The following is an 8,746-nucleotide window of genomic DNA, read 5'->3' as shown; positions in this document are numbered from 1 at the left end:
TTCTCTATTAATTCAGTACCCCACCTTTTAATTGCATTATTTGGTGTTTTGGTGACTAGCTTCTTCAGTTCTTTGTATATTTTAGAAATCAGCCCTTGGCTAGATATGGGTTTAGTGAAGATCTTTTCCCATTCTGTGGGGTGCTGTCTTTTCTTGCTGACTATGTCTTTTGCCTTACACAATCTTCTCAGTTTCAAGAGACCCCATTACTGAATTGACCATCTGAGTGTCTGCGCTACTGTTATGTCCAGGAAGTTGTCTGATATACAAATTCATTCAATGCTACCTCCCCATTACTCTGCTAAGTGGTTCATGTGGCTGAATTTATATTGAAGTCTTTGGCCCATTGAGACTTTAGTTTGGTCAATAAAGGAATAAAATTTCTTAAAGATACTCAACATCCTTAGCATTTGGATAAATGTAAATCATAACAACTCTGAGATATCGTCTTACAACTGCCAGAAGAGTTAGAGAAAAAAATCACAACAGACAGTTTATGCTGGAGAGGTTGTGGAGAATGGGCAACATTTCTCTGTTGCTGCTGGGAGTGAATACTTGTACAAACATTTTGGCAGTCAGTATGGACATTTTTTCTGAAAATTCGGTATCACTCTTCCTCACCATCTAGTAATTCTACTCTTTGCACATACCCAAAGTTGTACATTCACACAACACCAACATCTGTAAAGCTATGTTCATAACAGCAGTGTCTGTAATAGCAAGAATCTGCAAACAACTAAGATGTCCTTCGAATAAAGGATGGATAAAGAAAATGTGATACATTTTATCAAGGGAGTACTTCTCACTGGACAAAAGAGAAACTATGGAAACTGTCATGGTGTTTTTTTCTTTAGATATTCTGCAACTCCTGAAACTGACAAGATTCTGTAAGGCAAAAGACATAATCAACAAGATAAGACAGCAGTGCAAAGAATGGGAGAAGATCCTCACCAACCCTACATCTAGCCAAGGGCAAATTTCTAAAACATACAAACAACTGAAGAAACCAGTCAACAAAACACCAAATAATCACCCTCACTCACCACCACCAGCCTGCTTTGCCTAGTGCCCTCTGCAGCCACCCTGCAGAAATGCTTTGAGTACCCACACTCCTTTGCCAGATGAGACCAGTGTCCCGGGTGCTGGCTCCTAATGTCACTCGGGCCTATGCCAAAGATGTAAAATGTGGTGCAAATGCTTGATCATTAAAGCTTCAAGTTGTAGACCTTTTAGCCGATGCTGTAGCTGTTACAATGGGGCCAAAGGGAAGAACAGTGATTATTGAACAGAGTTGTGGAAGTCCCAAAGTAACAAAAGATGGGGTCTTTTTTACAAAGGCAATTGATCTAAAGGATAAATACAAAAAATGTCAGAGCTAAACTTGTTCAAGATGTTGCCAATAACTCAAATGAAGAGGCTGGGATGGCACTACAACTGCTACTGTTCTGACACGTTCTATTGCCAAGGAGGCTTTGAGAAGATCAGCAAAGGGGCTAATCCAGTAGAAATCTGGAGAAGTGTGATGTTGGCTGTTTGTGCTGTAATTGATGAACTAAAAAAACAATGTAAACATGTGACAACCCATGAAGAATTTGCTCAGGTTGCTACAATTTCTGCAAATGGACACATAGACATTGGAAACATCCTATCTGATGCAATGAAACATGTTGGAGGGAAAGGCGTCATCACACTGAAGGATAGAAATACCCTGAATGATGAATTAGAAATTATTGAAGGCATGAAGTTTGAAAGATGATGTATTTATCAGACATCAATAAGTCAAAAATGTGAATTCCAAGATGCTTATGTTCTGTTGAGTGAAAAGAAAATTTCTATTGTCCAGGCCATTACACCTGCTCATGAAGCTAATGCTCATAGAAAACAAATGGTCATATTTGCTGAAGATGTTGATGGAGAAGCTCTAAACACACTGGTTTTGAACAGGCTAAAAGCTGGTCCTCATGTCGTAGCCGTTAAAGTTCCAGGTTTTGGGGACAATAGGAAGAATAAGCTTAAAGATACGGCTATTGCTACTGGTGGTGCACAATTTGGAGAACAGGGGCTAAAGCTAAATCTAGATGATGTTCAAGGTCATGATTCAGGAAAATGTGGAGAGGTCATTGTCCCCAAAGATGATGCCATGCTTTTGAAAGGAACTGATGACTAAACTCAAATTGAGAAACACATTCAAGAAATCACTAAGCAGCTAGACATCACAACTAGTGAATATGAAAAGGAAAAGCTAAACAAACACTTGCTAAACTTTCAGATGGAGTAGCTGTGTTTAAGGTTGGAGGAACAAGGGATGTTGAAGAGAAGGAGAAGAAAGACAGAGTTACAGATGCTCTCAATGCTACAAGAGCAGCTGTTGAAAAGGCATTGTTTTAGGAGTTAGCTGTGCTCTGCCTCCATTCATGCCAGCCTTGGATTTCTTAAAGGTTTCAAATGAAAATCAGAATATAGGTATAGAAATTATTAAAAGAGCACTCAAAATACCTGCAGTGACAATTGCTGAGAACGCAGGTGTTGAATAATCTTTGAGAGTTGAGAAAATTCTGCAGAGTTCCTAGGGAGTTGGTTATGAGGCTATGCTCAGAGATTTTGTGAACATGGTAGAAAAGGGAATCATTGATCCAACAAAGGTAAATGAGTCACAAATTCTTAAACATTGGATGGCTTGTTCTATGGAGTGTGTTTTCATTCATCATTTTATAAACTTTTTTTAGGTTGTAAGAACTGCTTTACTAGATGCTGCTGGGGTGGCCTCCTTGCTAACTTCAGCAGAAGCTGTAGTGACCGAAATTCCTAAAGAGAAGGACCTTGGAATGCGCACACACGCCTTTAATCCTAGTAATTGGGAGGCACAGGCAGGCAGATCTCTGTGAGTTCGAGGCCAGCCTGGTCTCCGGAGTGAGTGCCAGGATAGTCTCCAAAGCTACACAGAAAAACCCTGTCTTGAAAAACAAAAAAACAAACAAACAAACAAACAAACAAAAAACCAAAAAAAAGACATTTGTACATTCCTGAAAAAAACAACAAATAATTCAATTAAACTTGGGATACAGACCTAATAAAGGTATTCTTATACCCAAAGGTTTTTACTTCTTAGGAGAAAAATCTACTAATAAATGACTTGGAGCAGGTCCTTCACAGACAATATTTAGTGAGAGTAGGTAGCCTCATGTGGGTTAGTACTTCCAGTTGCTTCAAAATGCCCAGACCTTTTGTCATAGGCTCATGGGGAGGATCTACTCCATTGGATGGTGATATTAAAAGTAGCACATGGGTATATGCCTTAAGATATTAAGATCCCCAAGTAAAACTGTATCTCACATGCTCTCTGTTTCTTGGGCCCATGATATGGGCAGTGAGATTTCTGACACACTTGCCTGGAAACACTTATGATCTGTCTGTCACAATCTCTTATATTGTCAAATACTTAACCAAACACAATCACGCATGACCTCACGTATCCTCCTGGACTTAGACAGGAGGCACAAGTCTATCTCAGGTATAAATATTTTTACTTCTGCTGCCCCACAGTAACCTACAATGGCTTCAGTCCAGTACACAGGAAAGTAAACCCAGCAATATACCATTCCAGCTGATTGATGACCACTTAGATACATCCCATATGCTGCAGTTCCCAAATGGAGACAACCCAAAGTTTCTTGTAAGTATTAGGAAGGTTTAAGATTCCTGGTGTTTCACTCATACATTTTGGTACATTAGTTGTTGTACTTTTTAGCTTGTTTTCCTATATATTTATTGTAATTAGAAGCAACATTGTTTTACATGTCAAACCCAGTCCCCTCTCCCTCCCCAACTCCCTTGCCCCCCACTATAATGCTATCTATCCCATCTATCCCATAAGATTTCTTCTCCCCAGCAAGAGTGAAGTCTTCCTCTCGGTTGGGACTTCAGTGTCTGTCATATCCTTTGGGATAATGCCTAGGACTTTGCCTGCAGTCTAGACTGAGAGAGCATCATCCTATGTGGCATGGGCTCCCAAACTCCATTGCTATGCTAGGGATAAGTACTGATCTACTACAAGGGGCCGTATACATTTCTCAGGCCTCCTCACTGACACCCACATTCATGGGGTCTGATTCAGTTCCATGCTGGTATCCCAGTGATCATTCCCCCTGTTCAAATCAGCTGGGTGTTTTGGTTTTACAAGCCTGATCTTGACCAATTTACTCATGACATCTTCTTCTGTGTAACTGGATTTTAGTTCAGTTCACTGTTCAGTTGTGGGTATCTGCTTATATTTCCATCAGTTGCAGGATGAAGGCTATAGGATGGCATATAAGTTAGTCATCAATCTCATTATCAGGAGAGGGCATTTAAGGTAGTATATCCATTGGTGCTTAGATGATTAGTTAGTGTTATCCTTGTAGCTCTCCAGACATTTTCTTGTGCCTCGTTTCTCTTTAAACTCATACTGGCTCCCTCTGTGATTGTATCTCTTAATTTGCTTTCTCTATTTTCCCCTATAAAACCAGAAGCATTTGTAAGGCAAAAACACACTCAGCAATACAAAAAGGCAGCCCACGGAATGGGAAAAGATATTCACCAACCCCATACCTGACAGAAGGATGATCTACATAATTTACGAAGAACACAGGAAGCTGGGTTCCAAAGCAACAAAAAATCCAATTAAAAATTGGGGTACAGAAAGAAAATCTCAAGTTCAACACATCCCTAACACAAAATATCCAAGAAATATATGATACCCTGAAAAGACCAAACCTAAGAATACTAGGTATAGAAGAAGGTGAAGAAATCTAACTCAAAGGCAAAGAAAACATATTCAACAAACACATAGAAGAAAACTTCCCCAACCTAAAGAAAGACAAGCAAATGAAAGTACAAGAAGCCTAAAGGACTTCAAAAAGACTGAATCAAAAAACATGTCTCCTCAACACATAGTAATCAAAACACCAAACATCCAGAATAAAAAGAAAATATTAAGAGCAGCAAAGGAAATAGGACAAGTAATATATAAAGGGAAACCTATCAGAATTACACCTGACATTTCCATGGAAAATCTGAAAGCCAGAACATCCTGGATAGAAATTCTACCTACAGTAAGAGACCACGGATGCCAGCCCAGACTGCTATACCCAGCAAAGCTTTCAATCAATATAGATGGAGAAAACAAGATATTCCATGAGAAAACCAGATTCAAACAACACATATCCACCAATCCACTCCTACAAAATGTTCCATAAGGAAAACTGCAACCCAAGGACTTAACTACAACCAGAAAAATATAGGCAATAGATAATCCTAGTTTACCAACAGCCAAAAGGAAAAAAAGGGATAGAATCCCACACATAAATTCACCACCACCGCCAAATACAAAACAAGAATGAACAGCCAATGGTCATTAATATCCTTCAACATTAATGGTCTTAACTTGCCTATAAAATTTGGTATATTTACACAATGGAGTACTACTCAGTGGGAAATCAATGGAATCTTGAAACTTGCAGGAAAATGGATGGATCTAGAAGAAACCATTCTGAGCGAGGTAACCCAATCGCAAAAAGATAAACATGGTGTGTACTTACTCATATGCAGATTTTAGACATAGAGTAAGGATTCGAGCCTACAATCCACACTGCCAAAGAAGCTAATAACATTGATGTCCCTAAGAGAGATATACACGGTCCCATGGAGAAGGGGAGAGGTTCAAGATCTGCTGAGCAAATTGGGAGCACGGGAAGAGGGGGGAGGGAGCTAGGAGAATGAGAAGGGAAGAGGAAGAGGGATGCCAATGACATGATGGAGCAGAAAATATGAGTCAGGGGAAGAATAAACGATGTGCACTTACCTAATGGCCAAGGATGTTGAGCACTTTTTTATGTGTCTTTTATATTTTTATGTGTCTTATATATGTATCCCTCTCTAGAACTCTGAGAATTTTGATGATGGGGATGGAGCTTTGCTGGCTAAAGGGTCTACAATTTATGTTCCTCACAAAAACCAAAGGATTCTTGTAAGTTCCAGGGAGCTGAAACGGATACATGCAAGCAGGTCCTATTCACTCCAAAGAAATATTATTCAGCCTTTCCCTGGTCCCGGACTCCCTTCACTCATGTATTCCGGACCCCGTAGGAACCCCCACCTCATCTTACAATCCTCCCCTCCAATACCTGGACTTAAGAAACAATGTATTTTTCTAAACTTAACTTTTTCTTCTTCACAGCTGACATCTGCGCAAGTCTTAGAAGTACCAGAGAGATCCTCACCTCCAGGACTAGAGTGGAACAACCAGCTACTCCAGGATGATCACACCCAGCTTTCTCAGGTCACCAAAGAAGGTCAATGCCCCCTAATCAGCAGTAAGCAATCTTGAAACTTGAGGAAATTATTCCCTAACCAGCCACGTCTAACAACCAGCCTTTTAATGATCAGTGAAGGTAGGAATGAAACGTCCAGGCAACAGGCTGGCCTTTCCCTGTCACCTGTCAGGTTGCACTGAGGAGGAATTCTGGTGAGCCCAGGGATCCCTGGGTGGTAAGTCTGCAGACGGGTGTAAAGGACCCCTTTAAAAGAAAAACCTGTGCACACACATGGTCTCTTGCCTTCTCTTTCTCTCATCATCCCCTTCCCCACAGCTCTCTGATCTCTGCTCTTGCTCTTAACCACTTAGTCTCTTCTCCTGTCTCCCCCAGTCTCCCCCTCCCGCCCTGTCTGAAACTCTGTGGTTCATGGACTCTCTATAGTTCATGTTCCATTGCTCAGGGTTCCACCTCCATAACTCGAATTCCCCTTCCTTGTAATCAGAAGATCAACACTGGACCTGAGAAAACCAGGGAGGCTCTCTGTGAGCTTCCTTCCCACCCATGCTGGGGTGAGCTGGAACCAAGGAGATCTTTTTCTCAGACACAGCAACCGGTGAGACACACCTTCTGGTCATTATGTTTTTATAAGGATGAGGTCCATCAAACACATGCGCTGAGTCACTTGTGTGTTTCCGTTTTAAGACTTAGGCAGTTTTTTTCCAGCTGATTTTCAGGACCCCATCTTGCCTGGACTGTTCCAGCATTCTATTTTTCTGCACTGTGGCCACCAGTTCAGGCCAACTCAGAGTTCTCAGATCGTCCTTACTGAGCCACTTTTGGTCTTGCCCATGGGAAATACATTTCATGTTAGGGGATCCTTCTAGTTACTTTTCCTGTGGAAAAAACTGTTCAATGACTTTTGTGGATGAATGTCATCTTCCCTAACAAGGACAACAATGGCCAAAAAAAATTAAAACACTAACAATACTCAACAAAAGGTGAGTATTCCATGGTTAGCTACTTCCAGCAAGGTTTACATTCCATTTATTAGACTAAAATGAGTGATCAGTGGACTGTAGCTACTTGTTTGCATGAGATGACTTCAGCTGTGGGACAGAGTTCATTAGGCAGAGATGGGCATCCTCATTGAGTGGGGGGAATATGCAGAGCTGTACATGGTCTGCACTGGTCTCAGCCTACACCAAGCCTTTGTCTGTCTGTCTCTGCCTCTGTGTCTCTGTCTCTATGTCTCATTTTCACTCACTGTCTTTCAGTCTCTCTGTCTTTGTCTCTGGAGCCTAGGTGAAAACATGAAGCTGTATCTGGTCTGGATTGGTCCATGCTAGAATTGAGGCCTGATCTCTATGCCTCTCTTTGTCTCTGTCTCTCTGTCTCAATCAGTAAGTCTCTGTCTCTCACTGTTGCTGTGTCTCTGTCTCTGTCTCTGCAGCCTGGATTACAGCCTGCAGCTTTACCTGGTCTGGTCTGTCTGTCTCTCTATCTCTCTGTATCTCAGGGTCTCCATCTCTATCTCTGTAACCTGGGCAGGATCCCAGAGCTGTACCTGGACTGGTCTTGACAGGCCTCATCCTGCCTTGTGGGTGGCTTTGCCTGTGGCTTGTGGCTCCCGAGTCTCTACTCTTCTCATCACTGAAGCTGGTGTAATTTTCTCCCTCTCTCTCAAGAACATTGATGCTTTGGTCTACGACAGGGATAAGGCTTTGCCGGATTTCACGTGGACCTGTTCTCAGGGATGGGGATTGTAAGGCTGACCTTCCAGAGAGGATGAAAAACGTCTCAGATTTCTCTTTCTTATCCTGTTAGTGGTTACAGTCTCTGAACGAGTTGATAAAATTCCCGTAACTATTGGTCTGATTCTGCAAGTTTACCAAACTACATGCTAAACCACTGCAAGATAGCAAAATTAAGGTGCATTTCATTGTCCTAAAGATATCTGACACTTTCAAAAAAACATTGATGCTTTTCAGCCAAGTGGTTTCTACCATTAATAGATTGCTAATATGTCTAAAATTTATGCTTCCCACAAACCCAAAGGATTCATGTAAGTTCCAGAGAGCCTATTCAGACCCATGAAAACAGTTCCCAAGATTCACTCTAAATAAATAGGATACAGACATTCCCTTTTGCCAGACTCCCTTCCTTCCTCCTCATCTTGGGACCCCTCGGGAACAACCCTCACACATTACCATTTTCCACTCCACTACCAGGACTGAAGAAACATTGGTTTTCAAACTGAACCTATTCATGTTACACTGCCGAAATCTGGCCAGGTCTAAGATGCTCCAGAGAATTCCACAGATCCTGAACTGGGGCAGAGCCAGCAAATACTACAGGATCTGGCAGCAACACAGAATGTCAGCCCCAAAGAGGTTCAATGCCAAAGATGGCTAAAACACCCACACACACACACATGAGCAGAAAGCAGGGTCCAG

General features: G+C 41.6%; 1 pseudogene; it reads left to right on the top strand.

The window, feature by feature from the left end:
• The first annotated feature begins 1,091 nt into the window (after positions 1-1,091).
• LOC113839091 lies at positions 1,092-6,297 on the top strand (annotated as a pseudogene).
• Positions 6,298-8,746: the final 2,449 nt, after the last annotated feature.

The sequence above is a fragment of the Cricetulus griseus genome, unplaced genomic scaffold (genome assembly GCF_003668045.3).
Source record: "Cricetulus griseus strain 17A/GY unplaced genomic scaffold, alternate assembly CriGri-PICRH-1.0 unplaced_scaffold_25, whole genome shotgun sequence".
Lineage (NCBI taxonomy): Eukaryota > Metazoa > Chordata > Mammalia > Rodentia > Cricetidae > Cricetulus > Cricetulus griseus.
Note: the sequence above shows the minus strand (reverse complement) of the source record. Positions and strands in the feature narration are given on the sequence as shown.